This window comes from Rattus norvegicus, chromosome 1, assembly GCF_036323735.1.
Source record: "Rattus norvegicus strain BN/NHsdMcwi chromosome 1, GRCr8, whole genome shotgun sequence".
In the NCBI taxonomy this organism is placed as follows: Eukaryota; Metazoa; Chordata; class Mammalia; order Rodentia; family Muridae; genus Rattus; species Rattus norvegicus.
This window is the reverse complement of record NC_086019.1, coordinates 188108069-188133658: the sequence shown is the minus strand read 5'-3', so window position 1 is coordinate 188133658 and position 25590 is coordinate 188108069. Positions and strand designations below refer to the sequence as shown.

Below are 25590 nucleotides of genomic sequence, written 5' to 3'. Positions count from 1 at the left end.
ACCTATCTGGTACATCATGATCACCAGCCCGAAACTCTGCGGACCTTCCGAGCTTTCCTGCAGATGTTTCTCCTCATATGCAGAATTGACTTATTGGCTGCATTGGTGACTTGACCTAGTGTCCAGCCCTTCTCCTCTCCCGAGGTAGTGGCTGGACTAAGGTCGGTCTTGCTAATGGCCTATTCAGGGGTCAACTCAGGAGCACACAAAAGATTGTAAATCCCAAGGGCATTTAAAGCTCTGTGCCAGGAGACAAGAACAAAGACTAGATATATTTTTATTTCCTTTATTTCTTTTAAAAAATATTTTCAGTGCTGTGCAGGAAACCTGGGGCTGTGCGCATGCTGAATGCCACTGAACTCCAACCCCATCCCTGAATACATATTTTCTGTTATACTGCAGGGTCCTCTGCCCTTTCATAAATTTCATCTCTAGAAATCCCATTAGAGTGTCTCTGTAAAGAGTAGAATAAAACCGCTGTGGATCTCAGTGCTGGGAAGAAGAGCTGCCCACCGCAGAATAAACCCAGAAAAGACCAGTGGACCCTCAATAGGAAGGATTATTCTTCAAAGGAAAGAGGTCGCTTTGACTCACCTGGAGAAATGCAGCCTAAACTCCAACTCCACACTCCCCTTTCTGCCTAAAGGAAGAGAAGACATTCTGAGCACCACAAGAGCTGCAAGCCTCCATAGCCTTGGCTGCCACAACCTCCCTCAGGTAATGATGACTATACCTCCCATGGAGGGGGAGTATTCACAAAAGTCTAAAATGCACAGGGGAATAAAAACTCTGGGCACAGACAAAGCTTCTGGCACCAAAATTAAAGGCAAACACAACCCTACCAAGAGTCAGCCTAACATAAGCACCTCTCACATGGGAGGGCTGTTTATATCACGCGATAACTTCTGGTGTGATGTTCGAGACATGCTACAAGGTAATGAATGTGAGGACTTACTACCCTTAGAGAGGTAGTGACATTTACTAAATTACAGATTAAGAAACAAGTATTCATCTACTCAAATAGACTCTAGAACAGCATTTTACAAATGTTAGACTTCAAATATCCCCTACCACTGAAGAAACAACAGTTACTAGAAACCCAAAATAAATACAAAGTAAATATTCTACCATATAGTCCAGAAATGTTGTTACTGAATATACACTCACAATAGTTTAAAACGGGCTCTTGAAGACATCTTTGATTGTCTACATTAAAAGTATCATTCTTCACAATGACTAAAACAGAAAAGCCAACAGTGTCCATCTCTGAGAGAGTGGATAAGAAAAATGTACCAGACTATTACTGGAATTTACAAAAGAAAAAAGTAGTTGTGAGATGGCTCAGTGGCTAAAGTATTTACTATGCTAGTATGAAGACTTGAGTTATGATCCTTAGTAGTCACATCAAAGCCAGGTTAAGTGGCACCCCAATCTCTATAGTGAGAAACAAGCAGACATCAGGAGCTTGATGACTGACTAGTCAAAGCAAATTTTGAGCTCCAGAATCTCTGAATAAAATAAAGTGAACAACAGAGAAAGAGACCCAACATCAACCCCTGGCATCTCTTTATGCAAGCATGGGCATGTACATCAATCATCAAACACACACGCACACACACACACACATACACACACACACACGGGGTGGGGGGCAGATAGATATATTATAGAGACAATGAGAGCACAGCCCCAATGCTCAGAATATCCTATAGCCACAGCTACTGAAATAAACTGCCATCTAGAGACTGAAAAACTTGTCATTCGAGAATGAAGGAAAGATAAACAATTTCCTAGACAAACAGAAACTGAAGGACTTCATCTATCATTAGATTTATCTTCAAAGAAAGACAGATGGCAGACATTGGGTGAAAAGAAAGAAGGTTGAGAATATACAAACTTCTGAACATACAACATTCCCATGGAGGAAAGACCTTGGCCAGATTAATAATACTACTGCAATAGTAGTTGGCAACTACTTTCAAGTCTAGTATAAATATTAAAAAACAAAAATATTTAAAATAACTATAGATATAACCTGTTAGTCGAAATATATGTAGATATATATGTAGATATATATGTATATTATATATACACACATATATATAGTACAAAAAAATAAAAGAATAGCATATGAATCTAAAATATTAAAAGAAAAGAAGGTTAAGTTTCGAATTTCTATGTATGATTAATCTTAGCCTGTTAGTGATCCAAAGTGGACCGTAGGGTGTTGCACGTGAGCCTTGTGGTGATCAGTATGAAGATACAGTAGTAGCAGGTACCCTGAAGATAGAGAAGACATGATGAATTCAGCCACAAGTGACCTTATAAAATAAGACAGCAAGAGAAGATGACAGAAGAAAGTAACTATAAAATAAAGACTTGTGAGTGTGCTAAGCATAAGAACTTAGATGCTCAATGGACATGTACATCAACCCTCAACAAGTGCTCGATCCTAAACCAGACTCCTATATCCACCACCACCCTCCAGCCAAGCTTAGGGAATACTGTGGAAGAGGAGGCAGAAAGCATTCAAAAGCTAGATGTCGGGGAGAACTGTGAAATGCGGTCCTCTGGACGTGACTATTTCAATCACAACTCACACCAGCTCTACTTCCCCTGCACAAGACCTACATGAGATCAAACCAAACAAACTGAAGGTTGGTAGCTGATCATTCCTGGGAGAGAGAGTGTCATTCCGTTTTGAGGTTGTGACTACTGGTAAGTTTTCCATGCTCCAGTGCTCCAGTGGATGGGAAATACTAACTGGATTTAGTGAGTTGCCAAAAGCAAAAAAGGAAAGAAACATAAACTTGAAAATAGGATGTATTGGGAAGGATATGGTGGGAATTGGAGGCAAAATTTGGGGTAGATAGAATCATATTAATTTGTGTATGTATCAAATTATCAAGAATAAGGAAAAATCAAAGACAGCAAACAAAAAGGAATGTTAAATCCTTAATAACAATAATCTATTTAATGTAAATGGTTTAAATTCTTTAGGTAAATGATGCAGAGTGGTCAAATTAATTTTAATCAAAACTTCCATATAATTCATTAAGCCTAAATCTTGAAGACACAGAAAATGTGAACAAATCAATAATAAAAGAGGAGACTGGATCAATAGATAAAAACCCTCCTGAGCTAAGAGAGTGTCAGTACCCAACCAAACATCTAAAGATCAAGTGGTTACAATACTTTACAAGCACATCCAAAAATTTGAAGATGTTCCCAAGCTAATGTTTCAGAATTCAACATGTCCCTGAGATCAAAAACCAAACACCACCATCATGACAAGAAAATTAGTGGTCAAAATCATTATAGAACACAACCTAAAAATGCTCAACAAAACATTTGCAAGCTAATTTATGGAAAAAGAAACAGAACAAAACCCTACAACATGATTAAGTATAATTTAATCCTAGTGTGCAAAGATGGTACAACATATGCAAATCAATAAATGTGATCCATCACATCAACAGAATGTATAATAGATGTCATGTGAGCATTTCAAAAGACTCAGAAAGCAACACTCAACAAAATTCAACATTCTTGGGGATGGGTTAAAAAATACAGGTTTTACCACACTTACCTAATATGCATGGGGCTCTGGGCTCCTTCCCAAACCCTGATAAACACTCGACAATATCCTCAACATACTAAAGCCACTATGGCAAACTCATAGTTAACGAAAACAAACTTACATAAGAGATACATAAAACACTTCCCTTCAAGATTAGGGATAAAACCAGGATTCTCATTATTGACATTTCTGTTCAGTATAATACTCAATATCATCTCCAGAGAAACTAAGCAAGAAAATGAAAAAAGCCAACTGCATCCAAAATGAAAAAGAAGAAATTGAATTTTCTCTGTTTGCAAAGAATATTATCTTATATATAGAAAACACTCAGGATTCCACCAAATTTATGTTAAGATCAATAAGCAACTTCAGTGCAGTTGTGGTATATAGCATAGGCACAAAAGTCAGTTTCGTGTCTATATTTAGGAGACATGAAATTAAGAAGACAACTTCTTTTGCAAACACACTCTTTAAAATTCACTGGAAATGAATTTAACCAAGAAGTTTACATATCTACATCCTGATAATGAGGCTGGAGAAACAAGTGAGTTGTTGAAGTAAGGAGAAATTAATAGGCTGGTGAAATGAAACAGAACCATCTAGAAACAGAGCAACAACTATAAGGAAGCTGGGAATGAAAACCAAAGAAGCCTGATTCAACAATGTAACAAAGACTAGGATTGGCTCAGCCAGACACAGATTTGGAAACCTCTACATCATCATTTTTCCTGTTGCACACAAAATTAGACTTCAGATAAATTGGTATTAAAAAGTCAAAGCAATTAGAGAATAATACATGATAATAGTTTTATAATGTTGGGGCAATAGGAAGCATGAAACAATATGAAATCTCAATCAGAGGAAATATTTCAAGAATGACATTGGCTGATTTGACAGTGTATAATTTAAAACATCTGTTTGACAAAATACTATAAAGACAGTCCCAAGATCAATTTAAACATAGGTGTCCTTGTAAGTGAAGTTATTCGACACTTCAAAGGCTCTTTAAAAAGGAGAAAAAATAATGCGTTTGAGAAACTTGAAAACATGCATAAGAAATGCTGGAAATGTAAATAACAGATACACACAGATTTGCTGGAGTTTACTACTAATGGGGGAGGGCAGGTCTCTTACCCCTGCTCTACAACCTGTTTAGGTCTTCTTCTATCCAGTTCCCAGAACGTGTACACATCTTTTCTGATGATTTGATGCAGCGTTCTTTAGTTATTAATGTCTCTCTACTATATCTGTTCTTTGTTTTATGGGGCCAGGTTTTTGTTACTAACTCTGTTGGTATGAATTTTGAGAAATTTTTAGATATTAAAAAATCATAAAATGTCTACTTTTGTGTTTGTGTTAAGTTCCTAGGGCTGCTATTTAAAAGTACCACAAACTGAGTGGCTTCAAATGACAACAATTTATTTATCTCACAGCTCTGGAGGCTAAAAGTATAAATCAAGATGTCAGCAGGACCAAGTTCCCTGTGGTGAGATGGGCTGGAATTCCTCTCCACTTCTTCCTGGCACCCGTAGCCCAAGAGTTCTTGGCTTGTGGCAACATCATCTCAATCACTGTCTCCATCTTCAGGCAGCCTCTGCTCCCCCTGTGTTCTTTGTCTTCACACAGCACTGTTCTCTATAACTGTCCTTATGAAGATGTCAGACATGAAGGTTTCCTGCTTTTCTCTCATATGAACCTGGCTGATTACAACTACAGGAGCCTTCTTTTGCAGATAAAGGCATATTCTGAGATACTAGCAAACAGAACCTCAGTAAATCCATCCCAGGAGACATCTCGTATAAGAGACTTGGGTGAAAAATGTTGAGTACAGGAACCAACCTCAAAAGGTTGTAGTCTGTAAAGACTCACTCACAAGACATTCTCAGAAGAATGGAAAAACAGAATAATTGAAAATAGCACTTGTCTTGGGCTATTGGGAAGTTGTGCCATAAGAACAGAGCACAAAACGTAGGTCATTTTGGGAGAAGTCAGCCTCGCAGAATAGCTCAGTTCATACAGCAGTGTTTACATGAGTCTTTTTATGTGTTTAAATTCATATAACTGTGCATAGGTTTGTCATCTGCTCCAAAAGATCGGAACTCTGAACCCCCTAACCCCTAACACTCAGAAGAGTTCATGTTTTGGAGACAAGTTCTCACTATTATAGGCTTCAGCAGAAGAATAAAAAAAAAATTCTGCCAGAATGTTCAACAAAACCACTAAATCCATTGACCTATGGTATCTAGTAGGGGGCTAACAAATAAAAATCCTAGAACCGGGAGTGGGAAACCTCATAGAGTTGTTGGCCAGTGAGGTCTCATTGGCACCCCAAATTACAGGATGCTGTCAATGACCTTGGTTGCCATACCGAACTTGATGCTAAGTCATTATGGTTGAAGACATCACGTACTTAAGTCATAACATGGGGAAATCAAGCTAGTACTCATTTGGAAGCTTCATCCCTACTGGTTATCTTTCAAAGTGTTAGAAGAAGCTATGCAAGTTTCCAGTGGAGGAACGTAGTCTTCAGTCTTATCCAGCTGTGAATGCTATGGGCTACAATAATGACCATCCTGGAAAGACATGCCCACTAGTGCCATAGTGGAATGAATGTCAGGGGAATAACCAGCCTCTTTTTGATTGGATTGAGATATTGCTCCAAATGTTGAAAGGCACATGGAACCATTACTAGGGTCATGGACCTATGACTAGACAGGACATAAGCTCTAGGGAAGAAGGTATTTCTATTATTCTACTAAACAGAAAATATACTAAACCAACTCACATGGCTTTCCCTCATACCCACAGATTAGCTCACCTCTCATCCCTCATCAGAAAAGCTTCTTTTCGCATTACATGGCTATTAACTATGTAGTAAAAGTGCAGGAAATGAGAATTTGGAATGATCAGCTCCAAAAGGCACATCTGTATCATATTCCCTCGTCCCAAGGCTCAGGGATCATGTAGAAGATGCTAACAGAAAGATTCTAAAAGTAAGAGACAGTGGATGAATACAAGGAAACAGTGTTTTCTAGACAAAGCAGGGCCATTGTACATATAAATTCATAGTACTTGGTATACCAGGCACAAAACCCATGAAAACTCAAGCCAGGAAATTCCCAGGACCACAAGGGAAGGTAGGTAGCTGGGCAGGCTGTGGTGCTACACACTTTTGATCCCAGTATGTAGGAGGCAGAGGTAGGCAGATTTCTGTGAGTTTGAGAGTCTACAGAGAGAGTTCCAGGACAAGACAGGCTACACAGTAAAATCCTAACTCAACAAAAGGGGTTGGGAAGTAGAGCATGAAGTCCCACCCCTAGCTGAGGAGCTACTGTCAATGGATGGCTGCTGGGGATGGGGGAGGGCATCCATTTTCTTTAAGATTGGGGGCTTTCGAAGGTTGATCAAGCTCCACTAGAAGGCTGCATATCCAAGAACTGTACTTTTGTCTGTTTGCTTTCTTTAATTTATCTTAAGAAGACTCAAAGTTCGGTCAGTTAAGAAGGGAGATCTGGGGTTTGGGGATTTAGCTCAGTGGTAGAGCACTTGCCTAGCAAGCACAAGGCCCTAGGTTCAGTCCTCAGCTCTGGAAAAAAAAGAAGGGAGAGCTGACCCAAGAAGAAAGCAGATATGATCAAAATAGATGGTGTGAAATTCTCAAAGAACTAATAACAATGAGAAAAATTAAGCCCCAAACCTTTTAAGTGACAATGTAACACACAAGTGGAAATTCTGATGATATGTAGACCTACTATTTCCCTTGCTTAAAGGTGGCATAGTGCACACACATGAGTTAAAGATGGCTCAATACACACACAGCAGTTAAAGGTGGTTCAGTGCACATACACAAGCCATTTTTTCATTCACAAAAGTACTAAACAATATTGTGTGAAATCACATTTAGGACTCATGTACAATCATACATGAAACAAAAATAAATGTCAAGTTTAATCTTGGGTCCCATCACCAACATATTTCATTATGAATTTGAAAAATTCCAGAAACAAAAAATAATTTCTAAGTTCTGCAACATTTCCAATCCCAACCCTTTCAATCTATACTTTTTAAAAACTAAGCTTTACCTATAAGTAATAGAAATAGAATTAAATACATCTACTGTTCTTAGGCATTCAAACTTTATGGTTTTGATGTTTGCAAACCAACCAAATATTTTTACTAAACTCCTACCTCATTCTTATTTCTGCCCTAAAAAATCAGTGCCAAGCAGAACTAGCATGTTCTCACCTTGTGAGAGCTGCCTTCATTTACTGGCTTCTCTTCTATTGAGAAGTGAAACCCAGCCTTGTTTACACATGCCAAATCATACAACTGACGCATATACTGACAGCCCTACAAAGTCACTGAGTTTCTTGAAAAACAAAACAAAACACACACACACACACACACACACACACACACACACACACACACACACACACACACATGAGGAATGGTGGGAATGAGCAATTACGGTGTAATTAACTCCGCTCCAATGTGAGTCCTATTGGTGTAGACACATCTGTAATGGCCTGTTCCTTTGTTTCCTGTAAGAATTATTGCAGCTAGCATCACCCCATGATCACATTATTCTGCTCTAGAAAAACACTCAGTGCATGAAGGAGATGAGCATTCCTCGTTGATTCAGTCTCTGGAAGAAATTTCTGTCCAAGACAATGCATAATTTTGATGCAATTCTCTTTTTGATTCTCAAGCAGTGGAATCCGAACAATTTCAGTCATTTGCTTAACAAAATTCCCCCAAGCTCTAAGAAAATGCTAGCATATTGGTATCTAACCAGTAAGAATAATGAAGATGATAATAAACATCTACACTACCCAGGTTATATTTACCTTTCTTAACTTTTTATTGTTTTTATTGTGAATTTCACATCATGGACCCAATCTCACACATCTCTCCCTCCCCTCATACCCACCCTCCACCATTGCAACTTCCTCCCCAACATAGAAAAAAATATCATTGTGGAAGCTATCGTGTTTTCACAGCATGTCCCACAGTATTCCTTTTATCCATACTTCTTTGCTCACAAATGTTCATTCCAATGACTCGCTGGTCTGATACAAGACATCTGGTTTCTGTTCTTTTATCAATACTAGAATATCACTGAGACTCCTTTTGGGTAACCCTATTGTTGCCCTGTGTCATGGAGGTCCTATACTATTGGATCTATAGGACCAGCCCCTTCATGCACTCCAGCAGTTTTATGGGGTGGATGTTGTGATGGGAAAATCAAAGCCCTGGATCTGGGTCTGAGAGGTGTCAGACCACCAGCTCTCCCACTCTCGTGCCCTCAGAACCAGCTTACTCAAAACTCCTGCAACCAAGGCCAGCTATACCTTGCCGCCCAGTTTAGATATATAGACTGCGATCCCAAGCGTTGCAGCTGGTGAGGCATGTGTCCAGTTCTATCACTCCCATGACCCTGGGGCTAGTTCTCCAGTCTACCATAGGCAGTGAGGGACAAGGAAGGGGAGGAGGCTGTCTTTCCCTCTTCTGTACCACAGCCCAGCAGGGTCAGCTGTCCCACTCATGTCCTTGGGGTTGGCTCACCTGCAACCCCCATTGCATTGTCCAGGGCCAATTCTACTGGCTGCCCAGGAGAAATGCAAAGCCTGCTCTCCAAAGGGGTATAGCAGGTAGTGGGTATGTCTCTCCTGTTCTCACAATTGTAGGGTCAGCTCTCCTGTCTGCCATAGGTGGCAAGGGGCAAAGGCAGGGTGAGCAGGAGCAGGGATGCAGGATCGCTCCCTTGCATGTGTCATCATGTAGAAGACAAGTGGCAGGGTCAGCTTTCCCATGCTCATGCCCTCGGCTACCAGGGTCAGCTCAATTGTGCTGCTCAGGCAAGGTGCAGGGCCTGCACTCCCAAGTGCTGCAGCTGGGGAAAGACAAGGACATCTCTCTTGCTCTTATGACCCCAGGTCCAAGTCTCTCACTTGCTGTAAGTGATGAGGAGTGAGGGGAGGAGGGTATCTTTCTGACTTCCATGCCACTGCAGGGAGATGGGTGATAGGTTCAGCTCTCCCATGCTCAAATCCTCAGCCCAGTTACCCACAATGCCCTCAATGTGTGTGTGTCATTTACCTCAATACTTCAGCTTGGAAGCAGAAGGGCAGGGTCAGCTCTCCTGCTCCCATGTCTCTAGGGCCATGATATCCTATCCCATAGCTATCCCATGATGCCCAGGTATCTGGTAGGGCCAGTTCTGCACAACCCTCAGACATCAACATCTGCTTGGCCTTTGATGGTATCAGACCCTGCTGCTACAGAGCCATGAACCCAGATGTGACCCCTGGTGGCAGCATAGACCAGGACTACACCATAGTCTTAGGTAGCATCACCAGCTACTCACAACTGGCTTTTCCTCACTACTCTGGAGTCTCCAGTTCTGCCTCTCTTCTTTGTGTGCACATCCTTCTGTTTCTCTTTCTCTTCCAATTCTCTACCACTTGCTCCTCTTAGTGGCACCTGGGGTATCTGTGTCTGGGGTTGTCTCAGGAGTGGTCTCAGGAGTGCTATACCCGGCTTGTGCACTATGTCATCTGGTAGGGGTAATCTGGAGCACGGTCTGCCTCCACCCAGGCCAGTGTGGTGCTAGACTAGTGGTGATCTCAGGCTAGCTTCCTATCTAAGCACTCTGGTGCCAGTCCGGTGGTTGTCCTGTTCTCACTCCTCACACAGCTTGCCCTAGTGGGCCCTGGAGAGGGTCATCTGTCTCAGGCTCACTCCCACCCAAGGCCTGTGTTCCCAAGAAGGTTCTTCTAGTTTCCAGGTTGGTTCCTGTCCTGAGATCCCTGCCTGGCCTGCCTGGTGCCAGACTAATAGTCACAGGTTGGCTCCCTACCCACGTCCTCTGCAGCTGGACTGGTAGTGGTCGCAGGCTAACTTTCTTCAGGGAATATTAGGCTACTACTAATCATTCAGATGTTCACAGATCAGAACACTGAGTGTAGACTTGGGCTTTCTTCTCTCTGCCATCTACTGATACATGTGTGAGACAGCAACCACACCTGTAATGCCTCTAGGGGTAGGTATTTCCTACTCTTAATATATGTTTAATTATATTCTTATATATTAGTCTTAAGTGGATGGCTAGGACCACTCTCCCATGAGTTATGATGGTCAAGAAAGCCAAGAGACTCTCACAAAATGTGCATACCTCAGAAAGTTTTGAGCATCTTCAGTGGGGTCAAATGAGATGAGGTGGTAAGTTAGGCTGCAAGGGCTAACAATGGCCTCTGGACCCAATCTTTGGGCCTGACTCTCTGCTGCACTGTTCCCTGGCTCTGGAACTCTGGAGAAATGATTGACCTCTCTGAGTCTCCACTATCTCTTCTGCAAAATGGCGAAGGAGCAACAGTAGCTTTGTATGGTCTTGGAGACTTGGTGTATCCACTCAACAAATGAAGATCTACAAGTGCATCTGCCATCGTCTGGAAAGTTGCAGGCCATTTGGGGTTTGAACACAAACTGACATGATCTTTTTTAATAGAAAAAAGGAAACAGTCTCTTGTTTTGCTGTGCAAGGTGGAGACAAGGGAGTGCTAGGAACACTGGATGGGATTTTCTGTCCTTCCTGAGTTGTATGTGTCAGGGTGGTAAAAGGCTGAGGAGCATGTAACACAATGTTGTCTCATAGACAACCGGATTTATTAAATTAGTAACTGGAATGTGGAGGCTCCGGGGGTCAAACACACAGGAGCTCCAGTATACATGGGAGTCACTGCAGTTAGGAGAAAGAGCCAGGCTGTGGATCACGTGAAACCTTCAGTGTATAAAGGTGATGAGAGAGAAACCATTCTCGGAGAGAGTTGGGAGGATGAGGGCAAGAGCTTCAGGAGTTTCAAAGGAATGAGCATCCAAGAGGAGACAAATGGGAAAGAGGATGCAGAAAGAAGTAAATGAAGGTCTCAGTGGTGACAGAACTTGGTGGGGCAAGGTGGCATGATGACTGGCTGTTTGGCTAATTCTAAGCATCTAACCTTATCTTGCTGAACTAGATAAGCCTGATTCAAATCCCAGCTCTGCCAGCCTCACCACTAGTTTTATATGATGAGTCCTTTAAGATTCTCAATGCTCAACCTTCTCTTCTATAACATTAAATAATACAGAACCCACTCATATTACCTTGTTAAGTGTATAGAAGAGGATTCAATTCAACACTACTACCAACTACTGTAACCAACACATGGCCAAGCTTATTAACAACTTGTTACAAAATGTGCATTGTATTTACACTAAGAAATTACAAGTAACCATCAATAGCACAGCAGAATGGCCAGTTTCAGAAGTGTTCCGCACATAATCATTGCCTGGCTATTTACAAGACACAGCATGCTTCAGACATCTGAACTCCAGATGCCTCCTTGTTCCTGAAAGTGATCTTCCTTGCTCCACTTGCCCCTACTTAGTTGTTAGCTCTGGCAATATTTTCTTCCAAAGACAAAATATGTGTAAGTTACCTCTGGTTACTAGGGTGGGCAAGGGGGGTGGGGTTGGCAGATCACAGGGCAGTTCAAGAGCAATCAGAATAGAGAATAGCAATGGGAATCATTTAGAAAAGAAGAGGCCATTAGATGGTGGCAACAGGGGACAGAGTGCATATGCAGCAGAGATAGGGGAAGGTAACACCCTGGAGTATGGGAAAGCTGGAAGGTCTTTATTCAGCCTGATATGTAGTACCTCATAAAAATGAATGCTCGCAGAGATGAATAATGGGAAGCAGAGGTGACTCCATGCAACATGCCCGCCCCCATGCAATCAAGGATGGAAAGCAAACAGCAAACACAAAGCCAAACAACCCCGGCACAGTGCCCAGCCTGCCAGTCATCTCATAGAAAAGCAAGCATGTAGTCTAAACTCCCAGTGGAGTCCACTGCCCATACAGGAATATGATGCAGTGTTTAATGGCTCAGTTCTTAGCTGTCTCTCATTTCCCATAGAAAAATTTTCCTTGAGCGCATTTTCCATAAGCTTTATTTAGTTACCCAGCTACTAAACTTTTGAAGTAAAATAGGGGGAAAAAAAACCTGAGTTGAGGGGGCTGGGAATTTAGCTCAGTGGTAGAGCGCTTACCTAGGAAGCGCAAGGCCCTGGGTTCGGTCCCCAGCTCCGAAAAAAAGAACCAAAAAAAAAAAAAAAAAAAAAACTGAGTTGATTTCTCAAGTACTTTGGAATGAGAAAATAAACACAGAACCTCCCTTTGCATGCAACTGACGCTTGTGAAAATCTGTTTATGTTCATCTGTCCTGGCCTTACTTCCCTTGCCTTTCTTAATGCAGAATACTTTCCAGACACATAAGGGTCTGAAGAGAAGCACTGCCTTCTTGCCATCCCTGTGTCTTTGTACAATGTTCTTCCCTTTTTCCACTTTCAAGTACCCCAGACACTAAAGCAAAGGTTCTCAACTTTCCTAATGCTGCGACTCTTCCTTATGTTCTGGTGATCTCCAACCATAAAATCATTTTTATTGTACTTCACAACTATAATTTTGCTATTTTTAAGAGTCATGTTATAAATAACTGTGTTTTCCAATGGTCTTAGGCGACCCCTGTGAAAAGGTTGCTCAACTCCCAAAGGGGTCATGACCAACAGGTTGAGAATGTCTATACTAAAGGGATGACCTCTGAGAGCCAAGCCTCTGCAGAATCAAGAATGGCAATAGTGGGGCAATGCAGATCAATGCATGTGCAAGTGTGAGGACCAGAGTTTAGGTTCCAGGAACATACATAACTCTTAATGCTTTATCATACCTTTGTAGCCCTTACATCCCTTCTGCAAGATAGGAGGCAGGGACAAAAGACTCTCCCAGAAGCTCACAAGCCAATTAGCCTGACCTGAAGTCCAGTGAGGACCAACACCCGAGCTTATGCCATGACACGGAAACACTCAAACATGTACAAACAAACAAACAAACAAACACACACACACATGCATGCACGCATGCACACAAATTCACACATCCACAGGCATATTGAAAATTCAGAATGATGGTATTGAGATAGTATTAAGAAGAAATCTGGGAGAGTATGAAATGAGGAAACATGCCTTGTCATTTCTGTGAGTTCATGGGAAGAGTATGAAGAGATGGCACTCAGTTGACCTGGAGCCTACTTATTTCTAGAAAGGTTTCACAAAGGAGGAAATACTCGAACTTCATCGAGAAGGTAAAGTAGAATGTCTCAGGGAGCTCAAGACCCATGCTTTTTTCTCCATATAGGATTTTAAATTTTGATTCCAAAATTAATGATTTTTTTACAAGAAAGCATCTCTATAGTCATTGTAATGAAACATAAGAGTGTTATAGAATATAATTAAAAATAAAACAGCAGGGGGTTGGGGATTTAGCTCAGTGGTAGAGTGCTTGCCTAGCAAGCGCAAGGCCCTGGGTTTGGTCCCCAGCTCCGAAAAAAAAAGAAAAGAAAAAAACAAAAACACACAAAAAATAAAACAGCAAAATGACATTCAAGTAAAGGAACAAAATAATAAATGGGATTAGTAACACATGTGAGAAGACTATCGACTTAGAGTGGCCAGAAGAGACGGATGTTGAACTAACAAAACACATGGTCCTCGTTGAAGCTCCAAGCATCATGGAAAGTGATTCATGAAATAACAGAATATGCATATGCACATGCATGTGTGTGCATGTCACTCAAATCACTCAGAAGTCTATGGAGTAGGTGACAGATGACCTACTCAGAGATTCACGAATCAGAACTCTGATAGAAAGAACAATTTTTCTATTGAGAATTCAGCATGACCAGATGGCTTGTTGTAAATACGTCATCCTACACAAATATACATGTGTGGGTCCACACCCGCATGTGTATTATATTGGTCCTATTTTGTTGTCAATGACAGAATGCTACCTGGTAAGTGAATTTTTAAGAACACTTTATTCCAGCTCAGGTCTTGGAGGAAGAAGGTCAAGAGTCCACCTGTATGTAGATGGCCTTACCTGCAGAGTCCCCAGGTGACACAGGAAATCATGTGTCCAGAGAGAGATGGAGCGAGAAAGAGAAGGAGAGAGATTGGAGGAGAAAAGGAGTTCTCTCCCTTTCCTTACAAGACTGCCAACATTTCATCATAGCAGCTCCTTACCTTCCTAATTCTCAAGGTTCACCTCAAGGTCCCACCATCCAACTCAGCAGTCACAAAAAGCCTCTAGCTTCTCAGTGTCTCACTGTGGATTTCAATGTTCAAGACATGAACCTTATCCACGACGCCATATCCAAGCAACAATGTACGTCAAAACCTTAACATACTTATTAGGTCGGAAGGAAAATCTAAATAAACTCCTAAGAGAACAGAATTGTTAGAGGTACATAAAGAAAACAATGTGGTAAATTTAGACACTGCTAAAACCACAAAACGACCCATTTAGAGATTTTTAAATGGTTTTCTAAATCATTCTTGGGTTCCGTGGAAATTTAAGCCTGAAGTTACAACTTATTTGGAAATGGAGACTGTGAGCAGTTCACGTCTAAATTATGCAGAGAAGCAGTACTCAGAAGTAATGCTGTAACTTTAAATGTGTATTAGAAAACAGAGAGGATTGGAATGAATGGCCTGAGCTAAACATTCAACTTAGGGAGCCTGGATAAACGATGCTTGTTTAAAAGCCTAACAAAAGTGAAAAGAAAAAAATAAATAAATAAAAATAAAAGCAGAAATGAGTAAACTAGAAAACAAAAGAAAAACGGGACTTGCTAGCAATAAGATGAAAAGTTAGCTTTCTCAAAAGAGCAATAAAAATCAACAGACTTCTGAGCCGGAAGATCAAGGGATAAGGAGCCGGATCTCAATGCTACAAACGATAAAGATCCATCTCTACAAAGGATTCAAGCTTTACACGCCACAGAAATTTTCTGAGATAAATCTGAAAACATAAGTAAGCACAAAAAGTTTATATTCTGATGTTAACTCAAAAGTGGGAGGGGTTGAGCCGGCATGTACCGCTCCTGAGTGGACACACCCCTCCCAGGGGCGGTGCCATGCATAATGAAGGAGGTCTGCTGGCTTTCCTGCCTCAAGTGAGCAATGCACCGTAACTATTTCAGAACACTGGGAAGCAGTTCAAAATTCCTCAAATCATGCCAAAGACTAACATAAAACTGACACAAAACTAAACTGTGTCTCACCACAGACAAACATTCCCCAAAGAATACATGAATTTAGTACATAAATACAAATGCCAACATTGACAAACAGTAAGCCAAAGATTTTATTTCAGCAGCGTTTTAGTTGTTTAGCTTAGCTTAGCTTAGCTTAGTTTAGCAGTGTCTGATTGACGGTTAGCACCCTCAAATCAAAAACAAGGAAAAGGGACATCCATCTTGGGAGTGTCTGAACAGTCCATTTCTATTTCTGAGAAAATCACTACCTTCACTAAACAAAAGGGAAATTTTAAACAAAACTCCACAGGTTTATTAGGTGCTGGTAAGCTTTAAAATCAAGGGAATTTTTTTCACTCTGATGAAAAATATTGAGCTCAAATCTATAAATATCTAAACATCGCATTAACAATTATACAGCAAAATTATTATTGCTAAAACTAGAATAAAATTTGATCGTTAATATTCAAGGCATGGTAGAGTTATTCTGAAATGTGCATTGGTGTCTTGCTGATCTGAATGTCTGTCCACCACCTATGTGCAGTACCTGAGGAAACCAGGGGAGGGCATTGGATCCCCTGGGACTGCACTTACAGATGGTGGTAAAACTCTCTACTATGTCAGTGCGGCGGACTGAACCTGAATCCTCTGCATGAGCAGCCAAAGCTCCTGACTGCTGGGCCATCTCTCCATCCTCAACACTGTATGGTTTTAAAAACTGAAAATAACTAAAATTACAAAGCAAACCACAAATTGTCGTTATTTGCACAGGTGATAATATTCTACTTGGAAAAAATTGTTAAATCAAATTAGTTTTTACAAATAAGTAAGAGACTAAATTGATTATATGAGAAAAAATCATGTCTTCAGGACACTACTGAGAATTTATGAGAGAAAATCCCAACGACAAAATTAATTTAAAAAACGCAATATCTGGCCATAAACATAAGAAACCAGGTCATAACCAACTGAAAAATGAACTACATTCCTTGACTTGTGATCAAGTGTGTTACTCTATAGCCTCGGGTCTACCCCAGTAGCACTCTCAACTTAGTGCTTTAAAGAAATTCAAATACCCTGCTGATCAAACATCTAAAACACTCTGTGTGCCTGGCCACTAACACAGTCTGGAGTTGAAGTAGTAGAGTAAGCAGGGTGTCTGCCTTCTTCTTTTAGCATCAGAATATGCCAGAAGCTGCAGTCATTGAAAGAATAAGGCTCTGCGAACAGCTTAGTTCTTCTGAGTCTGGCACTTAGATAATGGTGCTGGGAAAACTCAGGAAGAGGAGGGGATAAAAATCATTTCCCACAGTAAATCAGGAGTAGAATTTAATATACATTGACTTTAAAAATGTTTAAAATCAAAACTAAGCACACCTTGGAGGGGACTGAAGATATCTTAGCAGTTAAGAGCACGTACCGCTCTTGCAGAGGATCCAAGTCTAGGAATCAGCACCCATGTCAGGTGACTTGCCAAAGTGTTCAACACCTCAGTCTCCAGAGGGGCTGAAGCCATTCATTTTTATCATTTTAAAATGTGCGCATGCATGTATTGTGCATGGTAAATGTGTGTGCTTCTATATCTTTAAAAATATAAACATCTGTGAGTGAAAGACAGTACAACCCTAAGATACTAACAGCAAACAGAAAGGATACAAGTGAGGTTGCAAATCGTAACAAGTACTAACGACAAAGCAGGAGTGACCAGGCCTGGCTAACTCCTGATCAACCTCATTTGGGTTTCTGCTCCCAGTGAACACATTGAAAAGTTCCCTGCAGGCTTATGAAAAGCTCTCAGTTTCTACTAAACAACACAAAATGAAACAATAAAACCAACACACCCGGGACACATGACACCAGCCCTGCTAGTCACTGTTCAAGAGAGAGTAGCGGAGAGACTTAGAAAACCGAGGACTGACTAGCCTCAGTCCACGAACAAATAAATGCTAGCACCTTCCTGGCTCTAGACTGGTTGGTGTGTAAAAAAAAAAACCCTTATTTGCTAAGTCACTGTTAAACTTGTTGCTGTGCCTTACAGGGGCCATATCCAATCTCTAGCAATAATAATTTTAAAAGCATAATATAATCCCAGCACGTGAGGCTGAAACAAGGTTAGGCATTCAAGACCAGCTTGGGCTATAGAGAAACAAACAAACGAATAAACACATAAGCAAACATCAAAATTAACAGGGGCTGGAGGCTCAGTGGATAAATGCACCTGTGGTGGCAGCATGAGGACATGAGTCACACACGTGAAAAACCAGGCATGGCTGCTGAAGCCTGTAACCCCAGTACTGTGATGGGCAGAGGAAGGAGGGTGGCCAAGGCTTGTCGGCTGCTAACCTAGCTCCAGCCTAAGTGAGGCACGAGGTAGAGAGAGATAAAACATGACACTGGACATCATTCTTCCAGTTCTGCATGAGCACATGGGCCCACAGACACACATGTGCATATACTACCTACATATATACAGACACACATGTGCATACACTACCTACACACATACAGACACACATGTGCATACACTACATATACACATACAGACACACATGTGAATACACTACATGTACACATACAAACACACATGTACATTTACTACATACACATATACAGACACACGTGTGCATACACTACCTACACACATACAGACACACATGTGCATACACTGCATACACACATACAGACACACATGTGCATACACTGCATACACACATACAGACACACATGTGCATACACTACATACACCCTTGGAGGGAGGAGCAAATGAGCCTAGCAAACACAAAGAGTGGAGAGGTGTTTCCTAAGCCTTCAGACTGGCAGGACTGCAAAGAAAGCAAATAAGTCAGAAAATGGAGTCACCACAATTGTCATACACTCTCCCTTAGTGCCTATATTTTGAAAAATCTAATTTTCAGTAGCCATAAATCACAACTATAAGTTGGCCTTCCTTCCCTTTGACCCAGTGTTTCCACCTACTAGACTCCATGAGTCTACTTTCCCTCACTGTCGTAAACATGCCTCAAGAACTTAGCTGTGGAAGGAAACACTGAACTTCAGAGTTTTAGTTCAAGGCAGGCTCTACTGCTCTGGGGCTCAGATGCTGCACAGTCATAACAGTAGCATGTGGCAGAGCAGGGATACCTACCTAATGGCAAATAAAAAGGCAGAAGAAGGGAGGAGGGAGTAAAAGATGGGACAGAAGGACTGGGGACAAGATAAAAGCTTCACCAATACCCCAGTACTACTTCCTCTAACAGGCCACAAATGCCTGATACCCCGGGTAGCTTTGAACTCATTAAAGCACTAATGATTGTTAAAGTTAAAGACTTCACTTCTCTGTAACAGTTTTTACTACACTTCAATTTTGAGTATTAGGGGTACATGCTTGGATACACACATGCCTCCACACATTAGCAATCAGAGGACAATGCTTAGGACCCTGCTCCCCACTTCAACTATGTTGGTCCTAGCGACCAAACTCAGGTTCTCAAGTCTAGTGGCAAGCACCTTTACCCACTGGGCCATCCAGATGAACTCCCAAACACTTATTAACAGAACTGCCAACTTAGGACCAAGCCCTCAACCCACAAACCTTTTGCATGGCATTTCATATTCAAAACTGTTTTTATTTTTTAAATCTGTGTGTACCCAAAGTCACACTGCTCACTAGTGTGCATGTGTGTGTGCACGCACACACATGCATGTGAGAGAGAGAGAGAGAGAGAGAGAGAGAGAGAGAGAGAGAGTTGTAGATTATCAAATTATTAAATGGGAATAGAAATCTTATAAGAGGATCAGGAAGTTGGCTGTGAGATTGTGTGTCCTAGTAATGTCTCATCAGCATGGCTGTCTAAACATGAACAAGGCCATCACGAATATATTAGCTAATATGGATGGAGGTAAAGTCAATATGGCCTCGATCCTACACAAAGAAGTACAGGCAACTGAGGAATGCTGAAAATCGGAAAAATATTCTCCAGGGAATATTTTTATCCAATACTGAGGCTCAGCGCTGAGAACACGCATTCCATAAAAGTAACATTAAACAGACTAAGCAGGTTACGTTTGACTATAAACATATACATATCTGTGCATGTAACAATAATTTTTTAAATGTGCCAATAATTTGAAAGAGAGGAAGGAAAGGTATGTAAGAGGGTTTGGAGGGAGGAAAGGAGAGGGGAAATTATTTAATTACAATCTGAAAAATTAAAAAAAACATTTTAAAAAGATATGTTTTTTTTAAATAAAAGGTCTTAGACATACTGGCTCTCAGTAAATAATTTCTGTGTAAATAGAAATGAATTTCTAGCCAAAGGAATGATCGAAATTTTGCTTAAGAAGTAGCAAGCCCATAAACATAATTTGCAAAAGCATAGAAAACAGTATCAGAAGATGGAGACCCAGGCGTTAAAATGTAGAGACCTCAGGAGAATGGTAATGAACTAGGATGGGTATGTGACTGGCCTTTAGATTTAACATTTCTATGTCATTTAAATTTTTTGATAAACATGCTTTCACCAGGGGATTTTAAAACTAAATACATGGAAATCTGCCTTGCATGTTTGACAGTTGGGAGCTGTTAATTTAACTCATCTACAGTGATGGAACGCTCACACTGAAGCAAAGTACCGTCGACTGCTTCAAGAATGCCTGATATAAACTCCAGAAGCCTGGGCCAGCTTGAGAAGGCCTATTCAAAACCCATTAAAGCGAGGTTCAAGCCGTGTCAAGGCGATCACCTTGCATCGAATAGTCACTTTCTTGGGATGGCAATGCAGTTCAAGACTTGCATGATAATCAGTTACTTGTGCATGCCACTGCTGCAGGCTGCCATGTGAGTAACCGAATCCATTAACAGCCATGACTGCAAGAATGAACCTGATTAGGGTCATTAAATATAGATAATCATGAGACAGAGCCCCACAAGCTATTCCAAAGAAGATGAGCTGGTGGAGTAGCACGTCTTGGAACATAGCTTCTAACACTGCTCCCCGTCATGAACCACACCTCATGGTATTCACACCCAGTCAGTTCCTTCCCTCTCTACTGAACTGGCCCTAGATGCCGCTCTAACCAACAGGATGATGTGGAAGTGATGTAAGTTTGAGGTTGGCTCATAGACAGTGCAACGTGCTGTGAGCCGTTCTCCTTTGGAATAAGCTACCCTATGTAAATGGCAGGTGGCAAAGACCACCTGACTATGAGCATATGGAGAGAGCTCATGGGGGTCTCCAATGAACAGCTTCCAGAATGCCTGCTCCCAGCAGCATGAGTTAGTCTCCAGCCTCCAGAGGTTGCCACAGTCACTGCCTAAGAAACCACAAATGAGGCTTGTCCTGCTGAGTCAAAATGTAGAATTGTGGGAAATCATAAAGGGTCATTTCAACCCTCTAGGGGTAGATCATGTATAGCTGTGGGTAACTGGAATGATGCTGTTTTCCAGGAAGAAAGTGGTTCCAGGGAGAGATTAATGAAAGTTATGCTGCAGAGCTAGAGGGAAGGACCAGCCTTCTCAAGACCTCGTAAGTGGCTTAGATTATTAGTCACAGTGTTCTCTGTTTGTATGCTAATTTCATGAAATGCACTACCTCAGAGAAGATTGGGTATTATTACCCTATTTTAGAGGTGAAGAAATTGAGGTTTCAGAGAATCACAAAATCTAGTTCAAAATCACATGACTAAGGAAACACTGGAGCCAAGTGTTTTAAGTTTCTGATTCACCTGGGAAAGAGTAACAGGAAGACTGTATCATCATGGTCAAATAGTCATAACAGGATGCTAATCTCCATGGGTTCTAATAAATATAAATAAATAAAGATGCTGACTTCTCAAACTCCAGTACTGAAACCACAGTCCACTGGCTTTCTTATGATGTTAATTATATAGCATAAACCCAATGAAAGCATTCAGGATTAATCAGCTAATCTACTGAATACCCAAGATATATACCCCAGGTCCTGGATTCTAGGAAGAAAGATGAACACAGTTTGACGACCTCAGAAATAGCATAGTCTATGGGAAGAAAGAAAATGATCACAGTGTAGTGGATGCCTCAGATAGCCTAAATATATACAAGGAGGTGTTTGAAGATAAGAGATATAAAAAGTGGTGTTAGTGGCTCTGGAAATAATTCTGGACTGTGATGACTTGCAATGGATCTAATAAAGCTTGGCACGGGGGCAAGAGCTTTAACTTGGATGAGTCTGTGTTGAGGTTTGGTTTTTTGCTATATATTATAAAATATTGACCCCTAAGACCTGGTTGCCCCCCCCACAAGGATGAGAGAATCTGCACATAGATCCAAGTAGCCTCAAGTGATGTTATGTGACCTTGCCCCTAAGTTATCCCTGATTAGTGAATAAAGATGCCTAAGCCTATAGCTGGGAGGAATGGAGATAGGCAGGGCTCGAGGTTCTCTGGCTTGCAGTCTGAGAAGAATCATGAGGAGAGGGAGGAAAGCATGGCCATGAGGGTTGACCAATTGAAGTTAAGAGCAGCCCAGATGTAACATAGTGAATTATAATTCAGGGTTATAAATTCTAATAGCTTAGAGGATAGCTATCTGCCCAGCTCTGGTGCTGATGAAGGCTTATTAAAAAAGGGCAGGTTAAAGAAAGCCTCTGTTGTTTGAACGTATCAGTAACTGCCCCATATCTTAACCTAAGCTCAGATCTTTGCCTGTAGAATGCTTTATTTCTACAATACTGCAAGTACTTCACTAAACCTACCAGAAATGGTCCATAGTGCCATGTGTAATTTACAAATCTAAGCCAAGGCTTCCAGACTCCCTGAGGTGACCTTTTCTTCAACAAAAGGCAACCTCATCTGAGCCACTTCCCTGCACGGTGGAAAGAGCAGGCTCTGCAGCTGGACTTGCCATATGACGGAGAGTCCAAAATGTCAAGGAGCCATTGACTCTGGAGTCTGTGCCAATGCAGAGCAAATACGGGTTCTTGCCGTGGTAGAGCTGGGCTCAGCCCCAAAGTGCCAGATGGTTCTGAGTGCTCAATAATAAAGCCATCTGCAGAGCAACGCCTTCTACGGCTGTTACAATTTGTACTGATTACCAGCCTCCATCAGAATGTCTTTAGGACGCTTACCCACAAGTAATCCTGTCCCCTTCGTTACGTCTCTGAATTGAGGACCACAGTTTTGCTTATAAGAACAGGACTGGCATATTGAATAAATATTCCCATGCCACCCACTGCTGCATGTCTTAATCTACATTATTCCACCTACATAGGAAATTCATTGACGAGACGATGATTTAGACCCTGCTTGGAACACAAGAGGCTACATGACATTGACCCTAGTTTTGAATTTGGCTGAAGGATTAAACATTACAGGGATTAAATACAAAGTTTATTTGGCCAATTATGATTGCTGTTCCCCACCCCACCCTGAATCAAATCCTACTTGACCACAAACACTCAGGAGCTGACTCTGGCACAAATTCAGCCATGTACAAATATTTGGGTGCAGCTGACTGACAACCGCAAAGGTTTTTTTGTTATTTATTTAAGCCAAACTGGGAAGATGAGTGGTAGTTTAAAGAAGTATGTTCACTGGGTGCTATTCTTTACTGAATCAGTTTTGGCCCTAGTAGGGTGATACATTATTTCTTCACAGCTCTCAAAGCGTTAATGTACTCATAAAATGAGTTAATGACCCATTTAAAAATGCCCTTTATGGAAAAAAAAACTTTTGTCTATTCTAAGAAAACCTGGCATTACATTATCTTTACCATTATAATCTGATAGAATCTGATAACATGGAAACCCTAGGCAGCCCGGAAGCTGCATAGTGACCAACATTCTATTTGCTATTGCTCTTTTCAAAAAGCCCTACAAATTGCCAAGATTCTAGTCTGATTCCACAGGTCCACACTGTGGATTACAACTCTCCTCTTTTTTGAAATGGTTCGAGAGACTCTTGAGCCCATTGAAATTTCTGTAGCAATAAGCAAAGCTTTTCTCCAAGATCTGTGTAACAACTGTTTCTTCAAAACCCTTTTTCAAGACATTTGTGTCAGAGGAATTTAAAGGAAGATGGGCGGGCACCTGACCTTTACAGTCCCCATCGTGCTCCGGTGGGCTGTCAGGCGTGAGCAGATGGTCAAAGATGCCCTGTCATGTTGTTAAAAACAATAACTGAAAATAATGTGTAGGGGTCTTCATTGACCAGTGTGCATAGTGTTACTCAATGGATCAATCTGAAATCACCCGTGGTCACGGCAGAGAGACGCTGCATGATGGAACTGTTCCTCCTACAGGACTGAATCTGCCTTACCACAGCCCAGTGCAATGTCATCTAAAGTATGTGCCTTCTGGCCTTTGTGACCATACCCTTGCCAATAAAATTAGATGTTCCCCCGGGAGGAGCATGTCAAAGGCACGACACCCTATGCAGACCCGCTTATAGTTGATGAGATTCTCATTTGACAATTTACCACCGAGTAAACATTGAAGGGCTGTATACACTGGCCAACAAGGCCTCTGAATCTGTATAAACACTGGAATGCAGTGCCATGCTTCAGAACGTTCTCTGCAACAGATGTAGAAGGGCAGAGCTCACTGACTTACTGATAATGCTGGCCACCAGAGGGATGCATAGTAGCTTGCCTTTTCCTGTTGATCTGTCATCATGACTGGCTGAGATAGCAGGGCTAATTCTCCTAAAAGGGATACAATTATTCAAACATTCTTTTTTAAGAAAAATCATGGAAAGAATAAAGTAACAATTTTATTATTTGTCTCTGGGTGACAATACATGATTTCTCTGCCAGTCAGGCAGAGGGTCACCTGTACAAAGGGAAGAGGTTTTCTTTCGTGAGGTTTTCTGTGATGCCCTGATCCTATCAGATATCTCTTCCCAAACAGCTATATTAATAATGAAGCGATCTGTTCCCTGCATTCCATAGTACATTAGGTCTGTTCTGAGAGGTTAATCTTTAAAGACTATTTAAAAGGATCAATACCAATGCAGATATAGACAGAAGCTGGATTTACATGTCTGATACTTGGATTTCAAAGCCTTTTAGTGCAGGCTGGTTCCAGCACTGTAGCTAGTCTTGAGAGCACAGCGCTTGCCGTTACCTGACACTTCAAAATGAGTGGGTCTCTCAACCTGCTAGTTCCCCCAACCAAAGGCCTAATTTCACAGGGCCTAGGCCAAGTTTGTCCTGTTTTATTTATGTAGAATAGTGACACCTAGTGGTTGGGACAGCAAATCACTAAACAGAACACCCACACTTCCCTGGGATTAGAACAAAAAGAGACCCCTAAGGGGTTTAACTCTCTTCTTAGGCAAGCAATAAGGCACCCAATGATACATGCTGAAGTGAGCTAGACTTCTCCAGATACCCTGGGATAAAGGAAAGCCAGAATCATGCCCAAGAATGGAGGGTCCATAGAAAATATGGAAGGAGGAAGAGGTATTGGGGTTCTAAAGAAGAAGTAGGAGCCAGTAGGGCTACCACAGTTTCTAAGTAATCAACTGAGGACAATGAGGCTTGTCAAAGACTGTGGATGAAATGGCGTGCTGAGGATATTGCATCAATAACGAAGACGGAAAATAGGCTGCGAAGACGAATCGCAATCAAACATTCCCCCTGCTCTGTCTTTAGGCTGTGGATCCTGAGAGCTAAAAACTATTATCCTTTCCTTTGTTAGAGTAAGCTACATTTGTCTGACAAATGCCAGGTGCATAGTTAATGCTGAAAAAGAGGGGAAAAGGAAAGGGAGGAAGGGAAGACAGAGAGAGAGAGAGAGAGAGAGAGAGAGAGAGAGAGAGAGAGAGAGAGAGAGAGAGAGAGAGAGATAGGAGAGAATATAGATCAGGCCAGATAAGTACTTCTGGGAAGACTACATCAGA

At 41.4% G+C, this 25590-nt stretch overlaps 1 protein-coding gene and 1 non-coding gene across 2 annotated transcripts in view; both read right to left on the bottom strand.

The window, feature by feature from the left end:
- Hs3st4 (heparan sulfate-glucosamine 3-sulfotransferase 4) overlaps positions 1–25590 on the bottom strand; it is a 405743-nt gene that overhangs the window by 242211 nt on the left and 137942 nt on the right. The window lies entirely within an intron of this gene.
- On the bottom strand, positions 10496–10630 carry LOC120100422 (small nucleolar RNA SNORA17). Its single transcript, XR_005500180.1, has one exon. It is a non-coding gene; the product is annotated as a small nucleolar RNA SNORA17 (small nucleolar RNA).